General features: G+C 45.6%; 1 protein-coding gene and 1 non-coding gene across 2 annotated transcripts in view; one reads left to right on the top strand and one right to left on the bottom strand.

Annotated features, from left to right (window-relative positions):
- gpc3 (glypican 3) overlaps positions 1-26,180 on the bottom strand; it is a 119,670-nt gene that overhangs the window by 75,150 nt on the left and 18,340 nt on the right. The window lies entirely within an intron of this gene.
- Positions 624-696, top strand: trnak-uuu (transfer RNA lysine (anticodon UUU)). The gene has a single exon. It is a non-coding gene; the product is annotated as a tRNA-Lys (tRNA).

Raw genomic sequence — 26,180 nt, 5'->3', positions numbered from 1 at the left:
ACAGTGAACAAAGATCATCCCGTCACTTGACGCGACAGTGATGCTGTTTCTGATTCCCGGCAAACTTGTGAGAACTTGTGTATTAAAGCGAACACTGAACACAACGCAGCGCATCTTTACACCAAACACTGCAAATGCTTAAGGGGACATTTCAATCAGACTTGAACTTACTTTCGATAAGTTACTGTCAACCTATTTACACTTCAAAAAAAGAAACACTTCTCGTCAACCAAGCGGTTGGGTTGGCGAGCTAGTGCTGAAGAGGCTAATTTGATGCGAGTCACATGTGACTGCCCCAGACTACTTCCTGGAACCCAACCAAATATCGTAGTGCTGGAAGGACTTTATCTACCAAACCATGGAAGCTTTTTGACAGTGAGTTTAAATGTTTTCCAGGTTTTTGTTCTACTCTTGACTGGTCTCAGCAGGGCTTCAGTTAAACTGTGTGCCTAATGATGTCCTTCACGCTATTACAACGCCTGGAGCTGGAAGCCAAAAAAAATAATCTGACTGGTCTGCTTTGAATGTGAGTGAGATGAGAGGTGAGGTGGACGTTGAGCAGCTGATGGCTAACCCGGTGTGGCTAGCAGAGCTAGCAGATATATGTAAGACAACCTATTAGAGCCTGGATAGCTCAGTCGGTAGAGCATCAGACTTTTAATCTGAGGGTCCAGGGTTCAAGTCCCTGTTCGGGCGAAGCTTTTTTGCAAATTTCCCCCACTGCGGGATCAATAAAGGTCTTCTTCTTCTTCTTCTACTCACTCACACTGCATGCTAGCTAGTGACTGAGCTGTGCTGGGTAGCATCAGCTAACAGCTGCACCGCTGGAAGTGATAGGTTTCGGGAATAAACTCTCTTGATTTTTAGAAAACAAAAGATTTAAAGACGCTAAATATGAGGCTAAAGCGCCCACCTAGCTTCAGACTCCAGTCAAGGAAACGGTTTAGCCAATCTCTTAACAGATTATCTTGACTTGAAGAACCTCTGAAAAAGCAATACAGCTCTCAGGATCCTGACTGGAGAATTACACTGTGAACACATGCTTTTAGATCAAATGAAATCAGTGACAAATAAACTTCAGCGAACAAACGAGCCACCGCCAGCCAGCATCACTGTGTATGCATCAGTGTGAAAGTGTGTGTGTGTGTGTGTGTTAATATTGACTTTGTGAAGGGAAGATCAAAGGAAAGCGCAGCAGCGGCGCCAAGGAAGATGCTGAGCTCAACACAACCAACACATTCATCATTAACACACAGGCAGGAAGCCGCATCGCTTTCATGTGTCCAGCCTGTCGCAACAATGGGATGAATTTGAAAATGATTGTGTTGGATGTGTTGTTTTATTATTGCCAGTATCAGCTTGAGTTGTTCACAAAAGATTGTTTCGCCAAAGCTTCCTGTGTTTTTCTTTTTTGTTTTTTTTTCATTTTTTTATGGCTTAAATTGTGTAGTGTGACCACAGATGCTGAAATATCAATAGATATAAAAAGGCACTTCATGGTGTCGCTCACTGCTGCCCAAAACATTTTCAGATGTTTGTTTCAAATTGACAGTTCAGTGTGCGGCAAACGTCCTCTAGCCGTTGTTTTGACAGATGGGTGTCGACGCCCGTCGACTGAGTGCGATCATCAGTCGACCCCAGTGAGCCGAGACGCTGCCCAACACCTGCACTGAATATGTCAGCTGGGAAAATGGCGCGCAGAGTGTGCGAGGAGCGGCCATCAGCTGGTGGGAAAAATGAAATGAGGGGGAAAATGTTCTGTCATGCGGAGCAGCTGTAACAACGTGCGCTTATCTGCATCTTTTCTTCTACCTTTTGGCAGGTGTCGCTTCTCAACTCTTCTTCAAAGTCAAACATCTGTCATCCTAAAACCTCATGAAGCAGGAAAAATACCGGGGGAAATGTGAGTTTTCATGTGCTGGAGAATTTGACCTAACATTTGTGTGAGCATCAAATCACTCAAATCACAAAAATCCAGTTGAGTTTTAGAGGAATAACAAAACTGTATTATATTTTTCACTTTTTATATCAATGGGAGAAAATAGATGTTTGGACAGCCTGACGATTGCACACAGAATTAAGTATTTTCATGAACTATTTGTGGGGGAAAAAAACATTTTTGGAATTCAATAGGCGTGGCTGCTTCTTTTTTTTTTGGTTTATTATTGAAAAGAGAAAAAAAAGAACCAAAGCAAATTGTTGTACCTGAGCTGGATGTTTGGCAAGGAGCATCATCCTGCTGAAACATCCGGTCATGACCTGGATGGAACAGAGCAACGTCCAGAAAGGAGCAACGTGGACACTGGAGTGATTCTCAATGCAATACATCACAAACGCAATGTGGTGCGCCCACACTTTGCTCCATCTCTGCCTCACAGCGTATCACCAACCTACAAAATGCTTCCTTTCACTCTCCTCTCACACTGCATTCTTTCCAAAACATTAATAAAGACCAAAGCCTTTTCACGGCTCGGTTTCCTATTCTGTCACGCTGCTGCTGTTGTTTAAATTAAAGAAGGTGGTTTTATTCTGGCAGCGTATCAGAGGATAAAGGCAGCCTTGGCCTGTGGCTGCATCAGATCACCGGCTTTCGTTCCCTGTGAGTCAGATCAGAGCGTCGGACCTGCAGGCCCGTCTCTCTCTTTGACTCAAAATAAAGTCTAGACTGATGGCTAGCGGTGCTGCTATTTTCAAATAACCTATAGCTCCCGCAGATACAATCAAAAGACTGCTTTTTGGAGGCGGAGTTTGTTTTCCACACTCGTTTCTTCATCTTCGGACTTCCCAGTGTTGAGGAAACTGAACAGGGTACAGAGACATAGTGCTGCATTACCATCAGCCGTACTCACCACATGCAAATTCAAATGTATTTCATCCATCCATTGCTCACTAATGCCTCACTTCTTATCAAAATATTTTATTGGTTGCTGTCCCACAATTCTGATTAAAAATCAGCTGCAGCTACACACAACTTGACTTCCTCAAAGAGCTCCAGTTTAAAGGTCCTGTGTGTAATAATTAGCTTGATTTATCATTTTTATATCGGTAAAAGCTCTCAACCTACAGCCCGTAAATACATTAATAAAAGTGTATACTCGCAGTGCAATAAAAGTCATTTGGTTTTTTTCCACCCTTAGAACGGTTCTCATATCAATGAGAAGAAACACAGAGCAATAAGGGTCTTGCTCCTGGTTAGAGGCCACCTTGCGCCACCATCTTTTTAAGTAGGCCCTTCTGACAGTGAACTCAATACGAAACACGCAGTCAGGCATGCTACGTTAAAAAAAAAATTACACACTGGACCTTTAAAATAAAGAAAGAAATGGTTCCAATCTGATTCCATTAATGGTCTCTGGACAATCACGAGAAAAGGAAAAATGAAAAACCCGCTTTTCCCCCTTACAATCTTTTCTTTGTAAATGCTGTAAATGCCAAGAAAGCAGCAGCAGCAGCAGCAGCAGTGTGTTTCCACCTGAGACGGAGATGAAAGACGTCCCCTCCGCTCTCATTACGTGATCACATGGTGGAGACGTGACAGGAGCCTCTGACAGTCTCTGGGCCTCCGAGATAAGGTCTCACTGGGGGATCCCATCACAGTACTGCCTGTATTAAGTGGCTGGACTGGACTATATGCAAACACACACACACACACACACACACACACACACAGACACTTGCACAGCCTCCCTTTGGGTTGTGTTCCTCCTTCTCCTGCTCTGGTCCATTGTGGGCTGCCACAGACAGCAGATAGTCTGTCACAGTCTGTGCTGAGCCTGGCAGGCGGAGTCGGACCCCCCGGGGGAGGGGGGGTGTGTGCTCTGGCTGGCGGTCAGATCAGGGAGCCTCCAGTGATCCCTGATCTCTGAAAGCAGAGCCGAGCTGCTCCAGTTGAATGACTCGACCATAGCGAGCGAGCGAGTGAGTGAGTGAGCTAAAAAAAAAAACAATTAAAAAAAACACTAGGAGCAGATGCTTTGAACAAGCGCAAACCCCACCCCCCACCCCAAAAAAACAAAAAAACAAAAACAAAAACAACAAAAACAACTGAAATAAATGGATTAAAAAGCACCACGTTTGAGTATTTTCATCATCAGATGTGCTAATTGTTGCGCTGCATCAACGCCGTGTGTTCCAACTTGTTCCAGGTACGTGGAGCACAAAATAGAAAATCTGTCTTTGGCAGGTCAAAGCAAACATTAGCTGCGTTGTTCGATGAGCCGCTAGCGACGTGGGACGAGCTCCCTTGATACACAAACACAAAACCAATGCTAATCCAGCCAGGAATACACACATATTAACAGAGGACGCAACCAGACACACACACAAACACACACACACAGACACACAGACACACACACACACAGGCACAAGCTTCTTGGCCCAGAGGTCACGCCATCCAATCATATCACCAAGCTGTGGAAATGTGCAAGTCAAACATTCAACTGAAATTTAATTTGCTGCTAAATCGCATATTTATTGTAAGAAAGGATTGGGTGGAAAAACACTAATTTCTGTCAGAAAATAAATCTGCGAGTTCACAAAAAAAAAGCAATTAGAATCTGTAACCTCTTCTTCAGTGACGGAGACAGTCGGAGCATGGAGACGGATGGAGAGATGGATGGATGGATGGATGGATGGATGGATGGATGGATGAATAGATGGGTGGCTGGATGGATGGATGGATGGATGGATGGGTGGATGGACAGATGGGTGGACAGACAAATGGACAACTAATGGACAGATGGTTGGATGGATGGATGGACAGCTGGACGGATGGAATAATGGACAAAGGACGAACAGACAGACAGACGGATGGATGGATGGGTGGATGGACAAATGGACAACCGATGGATGGACGAATGGATCAATGGATGGACGGGCGGACGGATGGAATACTGGATGGACGGAGGACAAACAGACAAAGAGATGGATGGATGGTTGGATGGATGGAGGAGCAACTGAAAAACAAGTTTCCAGCTCTCAGTTGTGCTCACACAATGACTTACACTCACAGGCCACTTTGCTATCTACCTTATTCAATAATAATGGATGATGATGATGATGATGATGATGATGATGATGATGATGATGATGATGATGAAGATGAAGATGATAATGATGATGATGAGCGTGGCTGTTGGTGCCAGACGGGCTGCAGGTCTGAGTGTTTCACAAACTGCTGATCAACTGGAGATTATTCAGGACGTCACAAGCGTCTCGAAGGGTTTTTAGAGAAAATGATTCCAGAAAGAAGGAAAGCAGTGATGATCGGTTATTGAGAGGATAAACAAATTTTCTCTGAAAAAGAGAGGCCTTTTCTTTGCTTTTTAAATGACTTTACTTTTTAATGGAAAAAGATATTCAGTTGTGAAAAAACAGCCACTGCTGCTGCAGCATCTACGCTAATCTCTTTAGCAGCAGATGGAAGAGGAGGCAATAGAAACATCATTGCAAAGTGTTTAATTGTGAGTCTTAGCGAGTATGTGAAAATTAAATATATATATATATCCGAGTATATTTTTTTTAATGGACAGCTGCCACAGCAGCAGCGGTGCTCAGGGTCAGGCCTTCAGAGCAGCCGCTCATCACTGACGGCCCCAACTGAATTTTCTCCTTCGCCAGACGAGGGAAAATTTTAATTTTCACGGCAAAAAAAAACGGAGGAGAGGCTCAGACAAAGAAAAACTTTTTCGAGCTCGGCAAGGACAGCAGTCAAAGTCACCGTCGGAAAGCACGATTGTGTAAAAGCAGAAGCGTCTTCATTTCCATATTCATCACGTCGGCCGCAGAGCATCTCGCCAGCGGCACCGCAGCCCTGAGAGGAGGAGCAGCGGCGCCCGAATCCTCAAACCTGTTACACTCGTCAGGCTCCCACTCACTTCACGGCCAGCTGGGATTTTTTTTTCCAATATTTTTTTGCATATTTTTAACTCCTCTTTGCTTGCATCAACACGTCGACAACACGCTGCGAAATCACGTAGCTAAAGCAGCAAAAGCTAAAAAAAAGAAAAAAGGGGGGTTGGAAAAAACATCTAATAATAAATAATAAAATTTCTACTGGAATGACAATAAACTGGTGTCGGATTTACACCTGCCTCCCTTTAGTACCACCTTTGATAGAATTGATGAGGTTTACTTCCCTAGCATCACTGCTGCTGCTGCTGCTGCTGCTGCTGCCTGAATCTCAACTCTTGTCCTGCTGATGTAATCAGAAAGAAAAACATCACAGGCATTTTACAAAATCTGCTCCTGCAAAAAAATTTGCCGGCTATTTCCGAGTCTCAGTAGGAGGCGCGCGTGTGTGTGTTTGTGTGTGTGTGTGTGTGTGTGTGTGTGTGTGTGTGTGTGTGTGTGTGTGTGTGTGTGTGTCATGCCAAAATGTAATAAGAGCCATTCAAGGTTAGCGCCGTCACAGCAGGGCGAGTCCAGCAGAGCGGAATCAAACCCTGTTCTGTGTGTGTGTGTGTGTGTGTGTGTGTGTGTGTGTGTGTGTGTGTGTGTGTGCCTGTGTGTGTGTTTGATGATGAGATGAGTGTTATCGTTGCTCGGTGGGTTTAGATAAATGTGGCCTGGCTGTAGTTAGTTAAGGGACTTCAAAGGGCCTTTTTTGAAACGAGGCCATGAAAACGCCAGAGCACTGGCGGCGCGTGCGTCTGTCCTTTTTCTTCTTTCTCTCCCTTTTCTTCTCTTTCTTTTCACATTTTTCTTTTTTTTTTTCTTCTAACTTTGCTCTCGGCTTCCTGGCTGCCGTGTTAATGATGCGCAGATAAAATATTCAACTGAGTGGCATCAACGTCTGTGCCCCTGTAGTCCCGCAGGCATGTGTGTTCAAACACAAGACACCCTGGGTGTCCGTCTGTCTGTCTGTCTCTGTGTCTGTCTTTCTGTCTGTCTGTCGGTCTGTCTGTCTTGGTGTCTGTCTTTCTGTCTATCTCTGTGTCTGTCTATCCGTCTGTCTGTCTATCTCTGTGTCTGTGTCTGTCTGTCTGTCTATCTCTGTGTCTGTCTGTCTGTCACTGTATGTCTGTCTGTCTGTCTGTCTGTCTCTGTGTCTGTCTATCCGTCTGTCTGTCTATCTCTGTGTCTGTCTGTCTGTCTCTGTATATCTGTCTGTGTATATGTGTCTGTCGGTCTGTCTGTCTGCCTTCCTGACTGCGTGTGTGTTTGCCTGTCTGTGTTTGCGTCGGTTTGTTTGTTTGTCTCTCGCTCTGTCTGTCTGTCTGTCTGTCTGTCTGCACTGTCATCCTCCCGCTGCACCCGTCTCAACTCTTTACCTCGTCAGACTAGAAGCGGTGCTGGCTCTGCTCTCTGCTGTGTTGTATTGTGCTGTGTGTTCTCCACTCGGAGTGTGTCTGAGTGCGCCAGTCAGTGATCAGGGTGAGTCGCAACTCGGGCTTGTGTAATTATTTTCCAGCGGCTTTGATCCAGAGCCGCCTCTCGCAGACACCTGTTGCCCTCGCGGCGCCGTCTGAGGCTCCGTAATTAGAGGCAGGACGCCGGGGACACCCTCGGCCACCATGCACCAGCGTCGTGCACCAGTGTCGTGCACCAGCGCCGTGCAACAGCGCCGTGCACATGCGTGTTGAACGGCCTTCATTCTGCACGACGAAACATCACACAGCCACTAACAAAGGTTAACTTCCCACACGGGGGGTGGGAGGGGGTTAGCTCGTGAGGTCACAAGGGGAAAAAAAACAGTGGCCTCCTGCCGTGCACACATTAATGTGCACAAATTATTTAAATTGAACTGCCTCTGTGTGTGTGTTTGGTTTTATTTCGAGTCCTTCTGTGCTGAGCACAAAGAAAGATGAAAAAACACAACTGCTGAAGGATGCTGTGGTCCGTTTTTTAAACAATAAAAAAATATATATATATTTTTTTATAATGTAAAGAGAAAATAATCTCCTGACAAGACGTGTCTTTGTGTCCTTTCAATCCCAAGGCTGTTGCGTCAACGGTGCACAAGGATGAATCTGAAAGTAAAAAAAAATCACAAAGGACGGCCAAGGCCAATAACTTCGATAAGCAGCCAAGAAAAACCATCAGAGAGCAAAACATTCCTCGGATTTAGAAAGCTGCCATTTGAGGGAGGCAAAAGACAAAAAAAAGTAACAATATATGTGTGTGTGTGCGTGTGTGTATAAATCGATACACACACGCACACATATACAGATATAAATCTTCCGGACTTGAGTGTTCCTCTAAACTTCCTCCTGCTTCTTGCCTGAACTCGTCACTGTCTGTCAGCTATTGGGCTCTAACAACACATCAGTAAAACTGAAAGCAAAACTTCCCAATTAAAAATTTACAAGAGAAAATGCATTTTCGACAACATCATATATTTTTTATGCATTACATTTCTTGTTTTTCTTTTTAAAAACAGCCTTTCGAAGATACTGTATGAAAAGTTTGTATTTCTTTTCAAAATATTTTCGTTCTTCTTCTCAAACTATTGAAAAACCTATTTGAGCACGCTGGCCAATGGAAGAACAACGTCGATATCAAATGTTCTCTCCGGGCTTGTTTCTGCCAGTCGCCAACAATCGGCCCCAGAGGGCAGCGACGGACAAAAATGGCAACAACAAAAAAGCGGAAAATTTTATCAACAACTTGTAAAATTGTCTCTTTAGAAACACTGATGGCAAGTGAACAACAACTCAGATGCATTTGAAATAGGTTTGTTGTGTTGTGTTGTGCTGTGTTGTGTCTGCTTGTTGACAGCTGAATTGTGTGTTTGCCCTACACAGAGATAAACACGGCCGAGGGAAGACAGACGCCGAGGGGAGATGAATGTTTCTTCTCCCACACGCAGCTCTAAATGTGTGTATCGAGACAACACATGTTTGTAGCCTGAACTCCTGCATCAGTGAGTGAGTCCATCGCTAATCTGCATAGACTCCCCCCCCCACCCCACCCCCCCACCCCTCGAGGCTCTTCCTCTCTTTAACCTTTTTAACTCAGCGGGGCTCCAGCTCCCGCTCCCACTGCAGAGCTAGAAGGAGATCCAGTCACAGCCGCACCCTCGGGTGCTGTCTGCAATTTGCTGTGAAATGTCATGGTTAAACCCGACACCTCTCCTGGGCTGCTATCAGGGCCTGGACTCCTCTTAGTCCGGCCTGGACCTGTTTCATCTTTCCTCTTTTTTTCTTTTTTTTTCAAACAGCTCACAAAATATCTGAAGAAAAAATGCATGAATAACACACTGCCAAGTTGTTGTTGTTGTTGTTGTTGTTGTTGGTTATACAGTCTGTAGTAGCTGTAGTGCTGCAACGTTATCCAACATCGTAACTCGCAACTCAGAAAAAGGGTATTTTGTGCCACCAGGTAGCGCTGCCTTTGATTCGAGTAGTTGTGTTACTGCATTACTCAGTGAGAAACTCTGCTAGTACGACTACTTATCTGCTGTACCTTCTGCATCTGTTGCTTATATCAGTCACATGATGCTATTAGTTATTAGAATGCAATTGTTAGAATGCAGCTAAAATGCGCTATGACCTTCACGGGTGACCTTAATCTGACCTTCTGAATGCACACTTCCAACTGTTTGATGGTTCAATGCCTATTGCATAACATGCCGTTGGGTAACTGTAATATAATTAAATAAATAAGTAAATAAATAAAAATATTTAATCAATCGTGCTTGATCCTATACATTTTGTGTTTCAGCGACAGTTTGTATTTAATCATGACTGTTGTGTTGTGCTACTTGAATGTCCTGCTTCCATGACGTGATATCAGCAATGATGCAGCATGAGCTTTACGCACTTCCCGAAAAATATTTTTTTCCAATAATTTCATCGGAAATTTGAATCTTTGAGTCTAACTGTTAATTCAGTCCTTCAAGAGGCAAATTATAGTTTGCTGCTTGCTTGTTCCATCAATTCTAGAGAAAACTCCAACAAACTGAGGTATAAACATTGAATAGACACCAACTGAGGGGGTCCATTAACACTGAGTTAGCTTCTGTGCAGTATTTCAGTGCCTCTAACAATCAAAAAGTGACATGCACAAAAACATTTGCTTCATTATCTGCTGCCTCTGTCAGCAAAAGCTTCAACAACATCACGTGTTAAAAACTACTTCACTCCCACAAATGATTTAATGTGAACACAGCAGTTTACCGGAGTTCAGGCGTCATAAAAATGAATGTGCATATGCTTTAAAAAAAATATATATATAAAAAAAAAAAGGCACTTACACCAACGCAGCACTCAGCCACACGCCTGCCTTTTGAAAGGAAGCATGTGAGCAGGAGGAGCAGCAACAGAGGGAATTTACCCTCTGCTCTTATGGAAACACATGACAGAACAGGCACATCAAAAGTGCATCTACACACACTGATACAAAACCGACACTCTTCAAAGCCATCAGTGTCAAAAAAAAAATTCAAAGTCAATAAATAATGCAAAAAAAACATGCATCATTCTGTAGAAAGATGGAATAATGCTGGAATAATACAAGTCAAAGAAGAAAGAAAGTCACATGTTCTTTTATCTCCATGGAAGAAATAAACAGAGTTTGGAGCAGGAATATTTCGAAATCCAACAACGCTGTAGCTTACACAACCAACCAGGCCGTTGTGTTTCTTTCCCCCCCAGGAGCGAGTCTGCAAAATGTGAATTTATACATTTAAACAGCGCCGGTGCTGATAGTTGCTTTGGGGGGATTTAAGGGAGCATGTTGAAAAAAAAAACTTAAATACTGAAAAACCTGACCTGCACATCCACAGCAGCAGGAGAGCCAACCCTAAGCTTCTTCTCCTTGTAACGTTTTGCTCGACAAATGAGCCCATTTAAAGCACACACACACACACACACACACACACACACACACACACACACACACGCACACACACTAGCAGAGCCTGGCATCAAACAAAAAAACACAGCGTAAGAGCTCACAGCGTGTTGTAAGGTGTGCAAATTAATCTGCACGAGACAAAACTCGACACGGGAGAGAAAACCGTGCAGGCTCAGGGAGAAAACACACACACACACACACACACACACACACACACACACACACACACACACACACACTCCCACTGCTCCTGTTGGTTCAGAAGGGATTTGCACACTCACGCACAACATCAGACGCACGCAGGCGGCCGACCTCCGACTCATAACATCCTTTTCATGTACGAATCCTGCTGCCGAGGCTGGAAGGTAACGAGGGTTCAAAGAAGGACGGACGGGAGGAGGGTTGGCCTCGAGAGCTTCCCGCTAACACCTGCGACAAATCCGGCCTTGCCAAGGAAGGACGGAGGGGAAGAAGGCGGGAAGAACGGAGGAAGTCAGAGAGCGGTTGAGAAAAAAAAAGAAAAGCAGCGAGATGACACACACGCAGACAAAGAGGAACATTTGACCTTCAGACTCTTCAGACTCGGATCTCTGCTTGCCCAGTTTTTCTGATTTGTTCTGCTCTGCTGGAGCTGCTGCACTGTAACACAGCAACACTGAACCAGGTCGACCCTCCAACTCAGAAAAGGCAGAGGAGAAGTGAAGCGTTGGAAAGTTGATTTTCCTCTGATTGTACAAAGCGCCTTTGGTTGTGAATTAGCGCTGTACAAGTAAAAGTTGATTGATTGATTGAAAATTGAAATTTGTTTTTCTAAAAAAAAATTAAAACTAAAACAAAGTGGCAATTTTGCTTCAGATTGACATCTGGAGTCAGGCCAGTTTTCCCGACGTAGATTTCTTGGCATCCCATCTCAAGTTGTGCATCAGTTCATCACTTTGCACAGTGAGCAGTTTTCTGTGTGTTTTTCTTCTTGGATTCTTGTTTGTCTCTTAAAGCCTCTGGCTCGGCTCCTCTCAGGGGATTCTGTCAGACAAACTGAAGGTTTTTAACTAAACTAAAGTTAACCAAAGTTAAGTTTCTCTCTTTCCAAACTCTATTTCCCCCTTGTTCAACACCTACTCGTGTTTTCCAACCTTGTAAGAACCAGTGTATCTCCGCCAACCGGGTCAACCGGGCCGACATCTGCAGCAAAGTGGTGAAAAGCTCTCGGTGATTAAAGCTGCATGAACTCTTGAACTCTGCCTGACTTCCGAGCGGCGATTCGCACATCGGGGAAATGAGGCCGCGGGGCTCCGGGGGGGTGGGGGGGTCAGAGGGGGTGGGGGAGTGGGGGGTGGAGGAGGAGGTGGGGCGGAGATTGGTACCATCAGGGAGGCCGTAACACCCGACCGGGCGACTCCCGAGGTGACGACTGACGAGCAGATCAAAGAGGCAGGAGAGAAAGCGAGCGGATCGTCGGGCGAATCAGGGAGGATGAGAAATGGCGACAGTCGGTGCAGAGACAAGTTTGACAGGTAGGAGGCAGCGCAGAGCAGAGCTGGGACGGTGATGGATGAGGTGGAGGGGAGGGACGGAGGGATGGAGGGAGGAGAAGACAAAGCAGGTGTAGATGTGCAGCACTGCTATGAGGTGGAGCACAGCTGGTGGAGGGGGGTGGGGGGTGGGGGGTGAGGGGGGTGAGTGACAGGGGGCGCTGTCAGCTCCTCTGAGGTTCAGTCTGCAGGGAGCCCCGGGCTGCTCGCTTAAATAAACAGCCGCAACGTGGAGGGCTGTTCAAATATTAATAGGGAGACACTCACCTCCATCCATCCATCCCTCCATCATCCCTCCCTCCACCCCCCTTCATCCCTCCCTCCATCCATACATCCATCCCTCCATCCCTCATCCATTTATCTATCCCTCCCTTCATCCTTCCATCCCTCCATACATCCCTTCATCTATCCTTCCCTCCCTTCATCATCCATCCCTACCTTCATCCATCATTCCTCCATCCATCCATCTCTTTATCCATCCCTTCCTCAGTCCCTCCTTGCCCCATTCATCCATCCATCCACTCATCCATCCTTCCCTGCCTTCATCATCCATCCCTACCTTCATCCCTCCATTCCTCCATCCATCCATCCTTCCCTTCAATCTTCCCTAACCTCAGTCCCTCCTCGTCCCCACCATCCATCCACACATCCATCCTTCCCTGCCTTCATTATCCATCCCTCCCTCAGTCCCTCCTTGCCCCATCCATCCATCCATCCATCCTCAGATCCGTCCCTGCATGCCTCGTCCCACCCGCTGGCCTTGTCCAGGCATGATGTTCCCTGAAGTGGACCAAGCAGTAAAGCAGAAAAAATAAATCAAGGACCACTGCCGCAGCCATCAGAAGCTGTCACTACACACACACACACACACACACACACACACACAAACTCTCCTGTGGCTCGTTATTATCAGTGTTGTCAAGAGTGAAAGAGAGAGTGAGAAAGAGAAAAAAAACTTCTCAGACCGCCAGAACACACCACACAAACAAGCCACTCACCCCCCCCCCCCCCCACCCTCGACCCCTCCCCTCCTCCCGCCTCCCTTTCTCCCTCTGTGCCCATCAGACAGAGATCAATTATAAATGAAAGGGGCCGTTCAATCTGAGAGGATCGATACTAACAAGGTCCAAGTCAGCCGTGTCGCTTCTCGCTTCCTTACTCCCCCGACCCTCCCTCACTCTCCCTCACCCGGCCTCACCCTCCCACCCTGGCCGAGGGTCCCGCTGCCTCTCTCGCCACCACAAAAAGTTCTAAAGAAAATTCTAGCAAAACAGACAAACAGCAGCAGCGGCAGCGGCAACACTGCAAGGATGAACTGCGATGGAAGAGTCTCCCTCCCTCTCCAGCTCCTTTGATCGCCCCGGCCCGGCAAGCACCCCATCACCTCTCTCTGTACTGACAGGTGGAGCGGTGGGGGGCGGGGGGGTATTTTCTGAGGAGGAGTAATGGAGCTTGTCAGAAGAGCTCGCTGCTTCACACCACTTAGCCTCTCATCCGGCCGGCCGGGCTGGGGGGGGGGTGATGGGCGAGGGAGGAGGAGGGAGGTGGGGGTCTGAGAGGTGAGGCACCGTGATGAGGCTCCGCCGAGACTCTCAGCAGACTCCTCACCACCCAAACATTTCTCCTCACATCAGTCACGCCAGCAGGGCAGAAGAGCGTGTACCAGCTCTCTCTCTCTCTCTCTCTCTCTCTCTCTCTCTCTCTCTCTCTGTCACTCTCCCCCTACTCTCTCTCTCTCTCTCTCTCCCTCGTTAAGGCTCCGCCCCCTCGGGCGCCACGCTGACCTCTTCACACGCTCCAGCTGGGCTCCAACACGAGGTTTTATGCCCCCTTATCAATAATTCCTGCAGTCGAGCGCTGCACTGAGGAGGGGCTGGAGCTGCCGCTCTGAGCTGTGAGGTCACCAGGGGCGCCGCCGGTCTGGAGGTGGAACATTTAAAGGGCCAACGTGTCAGATTTGATGGCATGGAACTATGTTACGTGTTTTCTGTTATTGATTAAAACGACAACCATACATGTTGTACTTTCTTCTTCTGTTTAACAAGAATAAGTCACTTTAAATGTTGGGCCTTTACTTTCTTTTTCAAACTGGATGGACAAAAAGGAGTTTATGTGATGTTAAATTTGTTCTTAAACAACCGATAGAGGTTGATTCGATTAGACCTGTTCTTCATGTAAATGTAAATGCTTATTTTCAGTGCTTGAATTTATTTATTCATCTTTGGTAATGTTATTGAACTAAAAGCCATATATGTGTATAGGCCTCTTTAAATGTTGTCGCTTTTGTTTTTATCTATTTTTTTAACCTGGATGGACAAAAGTTTGTGTATGTGATTACATTTGCTATTCAATTGTGTTTATTTTTGTAACAAACACCAAAAATGTATCTTTAGCATAGGTTTTTGATTGAATCGTCTCATTATAAACACAAGCTCATCTGAATTCTCATAAGCATTGGTGAATCATGGGGAATGACGGACATGGATGTGTATTTTTCTCAATGTGTAAAATCTGGACGGTTTTCATTGAACACTTGTTTGATGTGTCGTGTGTGTAATTTCCTCTCTGGCTGAATCACTGTGAGCGAAAAGGGCACCCAAACTTTAAAGCTGCCACATGTTGACGTGTCAGCGTGTGTTTGCTAGCGTGCTAGCCTGCTAGCGTGCTGCCGTCTCACCGCCCCGAGCTGGAACATCAACACTTGACCCTGATGTGTGAGGTTCAGGCCCGTCAGCGGTGAGTAAGTGGTGTAACTGCAGGCGCCGGCTTCATTTTTAATGATGTGGTTGTTTCCCACTTTGACGGCCGTGACCCCCTTTCACACAAGTTAAGTTTGCTTAAATGTTTTCACATATTCATGCTGTGGTAAATAAACCATGAGGTGACGGAAGGGGACAGAGTGACATCAGCCCCTCTCAACCTAACTCTGGACCCCCCCACCTCTTCCTCCACCCTGGCCCCGCCCGTTCTGCCCTGTCAGGACACTCACATCTGCATGGGTGAGCAAAACGTTGCATAAGTGCGTCAATATTTCATGGTCCCAAAAATTAAAAATGCATGTTTTTCTTTCCGAGCCATAAGTGCACGACTGGAGTCGGAAGAGGGCAAGTGGGTGAGGTCGCGGGGTGAAGCCGAGGAGGCGGCCAATAGGAAGCAGCGGAATGAAAGAGGCCATCGCCCACTGCTGGGTCGGGCCCGGGTGCCAGAGGTGACAAAAGCGTTCACATTCTCGACTGAGGTAAGAGAACAGATACTCTAAAAATACTCTGATAAAAGTAAAAGTACTGGTTTTAGTCCAGGCATGAGCAAACTACGGTCTGGGGGACATATGCGGCTGGTTAAGCTTTTTAATCCAGCCCGCTAAATTCGAAGAAATTATAGGAAGAAAGTAGAACTGCTGTATTTCCTCAATGTTTTCCAGTGTTCTAAGAGTCATTTCAATAAAGAGCTAAATACCGTAGGGCTTCAAAGACATTTTGTTGAAACTTTGCTTTTGTTCATAAATCACACTTTCGACATACGCAACTATATACTTTATTGTCCTATGAGTTGGCTCACTAAAGCACTCCATCCATCTGCTCCTGCTCCAGCGCCCCCAGCCTGTCGAATTTTACAACCCACCGTGGCCCCACCAGTCAACCAGTTGGTCTACTGCTGTTCTAGTCCTTCACTCTAGTAAAAGTGAGAAAGTACAGGTTCTGAAATGTACTTCAGTAAAAGTACATTCATGGTTTTAATGAAGCAATATTAATTTGGCAAAAGTTTGAAAAAGTTGTGACAGAATAATCTGGTCTTACATGAGCATCTGAATAAGTTTAAACAGCTTTAATGTCAATACCATCGTTTCTTTCTTCTTCTTCAAATGTAACACAATAAAACTATGATCATTTTAGTGACCAGTGAGCCATTATTGGGTGTTTGCACTTTTGATAACCATGACCAATGATATTTTCTACATACAGTAATCATAATAACTGAATTACTTTGCACAGAATTTTGTATATTTGAAACACTTTTAAACACAAAAGTAGCATTTTTTTTTCCAAGGACTAGAAAGTACAGATATTTGTGTACAAATGTAGGGAGTCAAAAAAAAGAAGTACTCAAGTAAAGTATGGATACCTGAAAAATCTACTCAAGAACGGTAACAAAGTATTTGTACTTGGTAACTTCCCACCTCTGCTTCCAGCAAATTATAGATGCACTCTGGCAGAGCGGAGGATGATTTTCATAAACATTCAAAAACATTTTTTTTTCCTGTGTCCCTCGACACGACCTGTCACACGTCGCGCACAAAGAGAAGAGAGTGACGGGCTAACAGCAGCGGGTCGGGCCGGGGTTCCCCCCGCCGAGCCCCGACTCACACAGCTTCAGAAGGAGCGAGTTGCAAGATTTCTGTCAGACAGCAGCAGCAGCAGCAGCAGCAGCGAAAGGTTGTGGTTTCGTTTAGGGATAAAAATAAACAGAGCAGCAATTGGAAGCAACAAACGTTAGAGCGCCAACATCTCCGGCCAGTCGGCCTCACTGAGGGTGAGATCTACTCCAGCACCTTGATTCAGCATCGCAGGAGGAGGAGGAGAAGAACAAGAGTTTATTTGCTAAACTAAATGGAAATTATGCACATTTTCAGAACAAAATACATTTTTAGAAAAACAAATAAGTAAATAAGTAAATAATTCATAGGTAAAAAAAAAAAAATAAGAATAAAATAATAGACAATCAAACAAAAGCCCAAAAGAAAGATTCAATCCTTCACTGTTTCTGAAAAAAAAATAACTCATTGTTTAATACAGCACACAAAATGTTTCTGGGGCACCTGATTTCTGAGAAGCTCTCAAGATCTTTCATCAACTTAAAGAAAAACTAATTCCAACTGGAAGAAGAAGAAGACGCAAAAGACAAAGACAGGAGGCAAAGAAGAGGACAAAGACAAAGGAGAAGACGACGAAGAAGATGATGAAGACCAAAGGAGACGAAGGAGAAGAAGAAGAAGCAGCTTTGATTGAATAGAACTGGGGGCAGATTTGTCAAATCCATTAGACCAAAAAAAAACAAACTGTGACACCATGTGGAGGATCCACCTAGAATCTTTCCAACCAGCTCGTTAACTCGTTGCGTGATGCGTTTAGGTCGATACGTTGCTCTTAACGCTCTCCACCGCCTCTCCTTCTGTTTTCCTCCCCTGCATTGTTCCTCCTCCTCTTCCTCTCGTCTTCTCCTCCTCCTCCTCGTCAGACACAGGCAGGAAGACAAAGCCATGCAGTCTCTCTCTCTCTCTCTCTCTCTCTCTCTCTCTCCCTCTCTCTCTCCCTCTCTCTCTCTCCTCCTCCTCCTCTCTCTTTCTCTCCCTCCCTGCTGGAGCCGGGAGGAGGCTGTCAGTCCCTTCAACGCTGCTGTTTGATGACAGCATTTCAAATGACACTTTGATCTTCGCTCGGCGCTGTTTGTTTTTTTCCGCCGTGATGAAATACGGCTCGAGACGCCTGCAACAGGGCTCATCATTAAAAAAAAAAAAAGAAGAAGAAGAAGAAGAACTGCGGCTCCCGACTCTCTTCCCGGAGCCGTGCTCGTCCCTCGAAACCACTTGTGACACTTTTTTTGGGGTGTTTTTTCCATTTTTTTCTTTTTTTCGACACACAGACACACAACGCAAGTGTGGAAAAAATGCGACACACGCACACACACACACACACACACACACACACACATATATACACACACACACAGGCTCCCCATGCAGTCGCTGCTGCGGCTCTGCTGAGTCGACACCCGAGTTTTAATCCAACGTCTGATCTGTCTGTGGAATTGGAATCAACTCACGACTGACGACTCTGTCAAATCCGATTGTGAGAGTTTGGAAAGGAACAAAAAAAAAGCCAAAAATGCAGCCTTCAAGTAAAGAAGTAGTGCTGTTACAAGAAAAGAAGGGGGAAAAAAACTTTAATTTCAATCCACAAAAGGTTCCTTCATCTACAAGAGCTCAGAAAAAAAAAAAAATCCAATTTTTTATTTCTACAACAAGGAGTGCGTTCACATTTTGTTCCTTTTCATCGCCCCCTTTAACTTTCCCAGCCAAGCTCACATCGGAGAAGCTCTCTGATCTCCACAGGTCCTCTCACAATCAGCTTGTTCATAAATGATTTCGTCTCCTCGGAGAAATCAGCCGCCGTTCGGAAAAAATAACCACGCGCGCGCACGCACAAAAACAAACACAAACAAACAAAAAGATCCACATCTACAAAGCATGAGACGTTGAAGGGTTTGAAGTTTCTTTTGCAGCCTGATAATTCTGGCCGAGCTGAAGCTGAAACTGAAAATATGCAAATCCCCCCCCCCCACCCCTCTAACTCCCCGACACCACACCCATCCCAACCCCACGGGGTGCCGGACTGGCTGACACACTATCAGCAGAGAGGCAGCCGTCACACTTTTTGGGTTGTTGCTCAAATCAAAAAGGCTCCTTTGAAAAGGTGAAAGTGCCGTAAAAGTGGCGCGAGACAACGTAAGCCCCTTCAAACAGGAAGTGGAACGTCGTTCCGAGGCTCCCCGCCGAGGCTCCGGGAGCGGCTGGCACCCGGGTAACAAAGCCTTGAGGAGGTGATATGGAGAGTTTTTGGGGACAGACGACGGCGGCAGGAAAGTAGGGGGGGGGGAACGAGTAAGAGCGGAAGACAAAGGTGTAGAAAGCAGAGGAAGGATTTCCAAGAAAACAATGATTTCATGTCGGGCTGCAGCGACAGAGCGAGAGTCCGAGGCCGCACTGATTATCACACACAGCCTTGACTTTGCTTTCCTGAGGCTGGTCAGATCGGAGGTGACATGAAGGCCCTGTTTGCACTTGGTCACTTGTAACTGTTTTGGGGGATTGGAGCACGAGAACACCCCCCCCCCCTGCCGAACCTATGCAAATGCAACATGCGTCATTTCTGTTTTTAACCACTAGGGGCAGTAAAGCGCAAAACCACAGCGAGTTTTACCTGACAGCGAATAAGAATGAACTTCCTGTTTGCGGACTATATCAAGTCACTCGTTTTAATTCTACTGCAGCTCGTATGGATCCGAACGAGGAGTAACGACTGGTGGGACAGAGTGGTGATGACATTTATTTTCGAATCAACGGTGGCTGGCAAATTTTCGGATGCAACGTCGCACATTTAATCTCATATGTGGGAAACTGCGACCGCTGCTCCACTGACAAAATACGCTCATGCGGAATGAAATTTATTAGCATCCTAATAAAAGAGTCCAACAAAAATGATTTGTTTTCGCTTCTTGTTTGTAACTTTATAACAACGACGCCGGGAGGTGGGGCGCCGACCAAGTACGTACACGGGAGAGGTGAGTGGAGTAGGCGGTCCTTAATGTGGACTGAGCTCGCATTCTGTTCGCACGTCCGTGACGAATGCGATTTTATGCGATGCGACTACCGGATGACAAAACGGATTTGGACTGTTTGCACTTGGTTACTTCGTGTGTTTTTTGCCGTTCGGAATACGAAAAACGCATGAAATAACCAAGTACAAACAGGGCCCTAGAGACAAGTAATCCAGTTTGGAAAGGTCACTGTTCCCTGCGCTGTTCTTCAGAACACGTCTAGACTAGAGACGTCTCACCTCTCACCAGATCAAACTGGTGGAAAAACACGTCTTAGAAAATGTACTCAAAAAGCAGATGAAAAACTTTATAACACTCCCTGCTAGTCTCGTTGCAAAAGATCAGCCGCTAAGGTTCACATCAGTTGTTGTACATAACCACCAAACTTTAGAAAAGGCTTTGTTCCAACTGCTGTTACAATAATTATAAACACAAAAAAAAAACATGTCATCTAATACGGTGATTACTTTTCTTGTTGAAGGGATCGTGGATGTTTAATGAAAGGAGAGGAGCCAAAGGGGGGGCGAGAGACGAGACACTTTCACTTCAATTATGAGGCTGCACGAATGATAATGTTACTTGTCAAGAAAATATCTCTATAGTAATATATGTATAATGGACATTTTTTTTTAGAACAGCTGATGCGTCTGTTTGGTGATACACCTTAGCTTCACAAACTCCACAGCTCCCACCAGCACCCCGTACTGGACTGGAGTGCAAATATACCATATGCCTCGAGGCATGAACATATTTTTTAGCCTTTACACTTGAAGTATTAATATAATCATCTGACCTTTAGGGTTTTGCTGTCTAATTTAATTTCAGTTTATAATGAGTAACTACATAAAGTTATGAAGCTTTTTTATTTGAGTCTTTCACTTTACACATTACATGAGGACCATCAGGAGCAGGCGATTGGATGAAGACAGGGCTGTGGCACATGAAGAGGACGAGGTCACTGCTGCCCCATAAGAAAACACATTCTGCCATTTCAGTTCCACTCTGGTTGCACCAACGCTCTTGTGTTTGCAGTGAGGATCTTTGGATTCATAGTCACTAAGTCGAAATAAATTCACACATATTTCTGAACTCTGAATTTAAAACATGTTGAATGCAACACAACAAACGCACACAGCAAAGCATCAAATAAAAACCAGCAAGGTCAAAGGTCGAAGGAATGAAAGCAGCCAAGCGGAGCTGCATCAGGTCCTGTATGCAGATGACGACTCCTTAATTCAGCAGGCAAACCTCAACGCAACGTGTTCTCGCCGGTGGGAACGTGGTGTACCATGGAAGACGAGATCTCGGCAGACAGCAGACAGAATAATGAGGGGAAATAATCAGAGCGGGATTTTTGCTCCACCTGGATTTTTTTGGTGCTCGCGTGCGTCTCGAAAAGTATTCTTCCTCCAGACCACTAAAATGTTCCCTGAGCCCGCCACTGCTCACTGAAAGAGAAAACAGTGTACTTCCTTTTGTGACTCCCGAGCACCGCGGAGACGCCTCGGCACACAAACAGAAAGACAGCCAGCCAGACAACAGACAGACAGATAAATAGACAGACAGATGTCTGCGCCGCATTATTAAACATGAATCTGCAACGCAGCAGAGAGCAGCTCCGAAAGAAAAAAGTCCAGAAAATCTCATTACAAGCTGGCGCACAAGTGAAGCTTAATGATAAAATACACCAATTAAGTTCAAATCAAATTATAAGTTGAGTGAAGAAGAAGAAAAAGAAGGAGAAGAAGAAAGAGGTAGGAAGACAGTGGTATCCCCCCGCCCCCGCCCAACACCACCTCCCCCTCTCCTCCCCCCGGACCTGCCGCAGTGTCTGGTAAACAATGCTCCAAACAGTCCATTGGACAGGACAGCCGCGCCCGGCACTCCCCGTCATTAGGTGATTGGATTAGCCCGCAGCGGTGAGCAAACAACCTCAGACATCACAGCGAGCACGTATCCCAGCAGGCCTCGCTGTTATTGGATTAGCCTGGGAAGAGAAAACTTCTCCAGAAAGCCAGAACGACTCCCCACGGGGCAAGTGATGGGCAGAGGTGGGAAGGAACGAAGTACAAATACTTTGTTGTCGTACTTCAGTATTTCTTTTTCTGATGACTTTTGGCTTTTACTCCCTACATTTATTCACAAATGTCTGTACTTTTTGCTACTTATATTGGAAAAACATGCTCGGTATTTTTGTGTTCAAAATGTTCAATTCTGTACTTAGACATTACATCACCTTCATATAGGGGACCTCGTCAAGCAAAACGTAGTTTACGGAGCATTTAAATGATAATTAAGACTAAGTCTGTCAAAACTTACAAACAAAAGGGGATTTTAACAGATTCCTCAAATAAGTCCACCAGCAGTTCTCTGTGAGAATAAACTCCGGTCCAAACTTGTCCAACAAACTGCCCATTGTCACAGATTCGTATGAGGGACCAACGAGACCAATAACAAAACAAACTATTGAATTATTAAGTTATTAAACAATTGAACCAGTTTGGCTGCTGCACCAATGCGCAGCTGTATTTACATTTTAAATTGTAAATGACTCGGCAACTAAATCTTCATATTCTACTTCAGTCGTCGCGGATTCGGCGTGGTGGCCACCAGATCTCCACGTTGAGTTCAGTCTGTAAGGTTCTCAGTGCTTATTCAATCACAGGAAGTGTACGTGTGAAATTCAGCATAAGGCCAGCCAGCTGGACTTGGAATCGCAGACTCGAGATCTGATTGGCTGTGGCAACTAACTGAGGTCCGTTTGCCTGCTATGTCGGTTCTGGCCTAAGGCAGATTTCATGGAACCTGACAACACAAGCAAGCTGAAATATGATTGGATAAAAAATGTTCATTAATATACAACAATGGAAGCAATGCGACAAAGTGGATGTTATATGATGTGAAAAGAACAGACTATGGAGAATAACTTTACATGTACCCAGGGTACATATAACTGTTAAAACTTCACACAGATGCTCATGTAAGACCTGTTGTGGTTTTCAAACTAGATTATTTTGTCAGAACTTTCTAATTTTTGCAAAATTAATATTGCTTCATCAATGGCAAAAAAAAAAATCTATTAAAAACATTTTTACAGGTTCTGAAATTTCAGAACCTTTACCTTTACCAGAAACGTTTACCTTTACCAGAGTTACCAGGCACTCTGTCCTCAGCCAATGGCTGACGAGTGCAGTGAGATGTGATGTTGATGATTGGCTGCTGGGCGGAGATGCATTCTGGCTTGGCCAGGTTCTGCATCATCATCATCATCAACATCATCATCATCATTATCATCATCGTCGTCACCGTCTGGGCCTCAGCCACGGCCAATAACGTCCACTCTTGCGCTATCGGAGACAAGTCATTGCAAACTTCTCCTCTCAAGGTCACCAGCCACCGCTACCAGGGGGGGCCGCTGGGGGCCTGCCATTCTAATGCCTTATACACTTTAAGTAATTAAAACCCACCCAGAAAGAGAAGCAGGGAGGAGTGGGGGAGGGGGTGTCTGTGTCGATAGAATTTTTCAAGAGTGCTAATGAGATGCTAATTTTGTTGGCCCGCTAGGAATGAGGTACGAGGAACTCAAGGACACAAGTGTTTCCGCACTTGAGATAAGTGAACTTCTTTACAGTTTCACACAATTTTTTACTTTATTTTATTTTACAAAATTACATTTTGTTGTTTTGTAGCCACAGTGAAGCAGAGAGTAGGTATTGCGACTAACTGGCAATCAAAAACAAAATAGCCGCGTGGGCTAAACGAAGGAGTAGATTGTTGACGCCCGTGCAGAAATAAATCCAATCTTGCTTCGAGGTTATTTGTATCCTCTTTATTCTTATCACTACGAGCTCCAATAAACAAACAAACAGGAAACACAAAGCAATCTTAATTCAGGCAAAGCGGTCAACAGAAAATGTTGCCTCCGACGCTCACCCCACCACATCAACACATTCAAGGCACACAGGTCGTGGCTACACCCCACAGTGACACACACACACGCCCCCTACCCAGGTGTCAAAGAAGTGCGCTCACAAATAAACATTAAGCACTCACGGCTCCTAACAGTAGGTAAGGTGAACCGCGAGGCCCGTCAACTTTAAACACAACACACCTGTAGCTCTCAGTGGGGGTCCCTTATGCTACAAGTGGCCGGAGACGGAGCTGCATCGGCCCTGTTTGGGACGCTGCAGATCGACCAGCAAGTTTTTTTTAAGCTGATACGCTGAACGTTTTTGGTTTCTCCTTGTCAACAAATGAAAGACACAACGAGGAAAAAGGGGCAGAAAAACAGATCCGCCGACACCAGAAAATCTTTTTTGGCAATTTTTTCAGTATCTCACCAAACCCTCTGAACTTTTATCATGACAGGAGATATTTTCTTCATCACGACGTCCACAGGGTGCGTGAATGTAGTTCATTATTTGTTGTGCTCAAAGTTTTGCCGAGCCGGGAACGCTGCTGCAGGCCAGCCTCTTTACCTTTGATGTGAAGATATGAGCACTCCTTCACTCTCTCTCCTTCCCTCTCTCTCCTTCGCTCTCCCTCCTTCACTCCCTCCGCCACAGCTTCAGTGTGAAGTGTGCCCGGCCCACCCGCCTCGCCACAGCCGGTGACTCGGCGCGCCGATGTGCCTCATGCTCACTGAAACTAGTCCAAGTCAGACCTGTTTTGCAGCCTCCTGCTGCGCCGACCTTCCACCACTCATCAAGTCGTTCCAGGAGCGCCAGGCACTCTGTCCCACTTTTTTTTCTTTCCTCTCCTTTTTTTTTTGCAAATATCACAGAGACTCTCTGATATCTTCACGCCCTCAACTTTCATCCCCACGTATACTCGACTCTAAAAGCAATCCGGCCAACGCTGTCCTCTCATGTTTATTAATTGGCTTGGCTCTTTGGACTCGCGAGTCACTCGCCTCTGGCTGAAGACGCCTCTTTAGGCTGCAGAGGAGCGTCGGCGCTGCGACGAAAGTAGCTCGCTTCTCGCTTCCAGTCAAAGCTCCGGCTAGCAGGTTTAGTTTGACAACACAACACAACCCAGTGGTTTAACGTTATGAGCTTTTTGGTGTGAGTAAATCCAATTATATTAGATTTTTTTTTTCCCCGGTGAAGATAGTTATAAGTAACCAGTATTTCCTCTAGTTGCCAATTCCAAAGCAATCGCCTAATAACTGTGTTGGCAAACCTGAATGTCAAAGTGTGACATGATTTGAAAATGAAATTCATATTGAGTTACAGCTGTGGAAATGAAACCCCAGCTACTTCCCTCCATGAAAGGCCTCCTCACTGTGGTGGAGCAGGCTCAGAGGGAAGCCCTGATTTGGTGCAAATAGACCCTGGTAGGATCACAGGAGAAGGTAGACGATGCGCAACTCAAGGGACATCGAGGTGCCGGAGAAGCTTCCCATAAGGAAGAAGAAGTCGGAGGGGGAATAATAGGAGAGTCAAAAGGATCCACCAACTCCTCTGGAGGGACACGCCGTGCATTCTGGTAGGTGTTGGGGACATTAAGTCAGAACGGGCGGATTAAAGCTTCCATTGTGTCCGTGGAGGTCAGACGTTCAGAGGGTCATTGGTCCCTGGTCAGACTGGCAACCTCAGAATCTGTTAGTGGGCACCAGAGGGGAAGTGAGGCCTATGAACCAAAGTGGGAGATCTTGTGGGCGTGGCTGGCCAAGACTGGGAGGAGTTAAGGTTAATGTTCTCAGCTTCCATCAAGGAAGGTCTGGAAAACTTTAAGGAGGAACCATAACAGGGAGTAGAGCTTGGCCCAGAATAAAGCAAACTGCTAACCTGGACCACTGCAGATGTAGTCTGGTGATGGCATGAGGATCTGAGATGAGGTGAATGGTTGACGTCTAAAGACCCAGGAAAGTCTCTCAGCGCCACCAAGCTCACCAATGGCCAGGCTCCAAAGTAGGTGAACTTTGACCCCAGCTTTAGAACATTTTGGTTGGACTTGGTTGGGCAGTCTTGTGTCTGCGCTAAGCCTGACCTAGAACGAGCTGGTGAGCTGGAATTTGATGGATGAATTCAGTTGTATGTTTTGCCAGCACTGCCAAGTGAGTTTTCACTGTATTTAGCATCTAAATACACATTGTGAGAGTTAGCAGTGTTAAGTAAGGTCTGTTGGCCCCAGCTATTAAGATGCTATTGCCACTCTGGCAAAGTGTAAAGCACTTAACACTCTGAAAAGTGTGAACAATTTCAGATTTCAGATTTTAGAGAGGACTGGTGGAGACACTTTTAAAGAGTTGAAATAACTTTAATTGACGGTGCTTAAATTTGTGCCTGTGTGTGCACGTGTGTGCACGTGTGTGTGTGTGTGTGTGTGTGTGTGTGTGTGAGTTGTCTACAAATGCGTTTTCAAAAGCCAAATAAGCCTTTCTCATAATCAAAGGGCTGAAATTACATTTCTAAAGGAATTGGGCCGAGGCTGAGCATCGAGCGTCTCTCTGAAGGACACGTCACCGGGGAA

This window comes from Nelusetta ayraudi, unplaced genomic scaffold (assembly GCF_046127955.1).
Source record: "Nelusetta ayraudi isolate G7.1 ecotype Tasmania unplaced genomic scaffold, CSIRO-AGI_Nayr_v1 ptg000075l, whole genome shotgun sequence".
In the NCBI taxonomy this organism is placed as follows: Eukaryota; Metazoa; Chordata; class Actinopteri; order Tetraodontiformes; family Monacanthidae; genus Nelusetta; species Nelusetta ayraudi.
The sequence above is the reverse complement of the archived record's forward strand: the minus strand, read 5'-3'. Positions and strand labels throughout refer to the sequence as shown.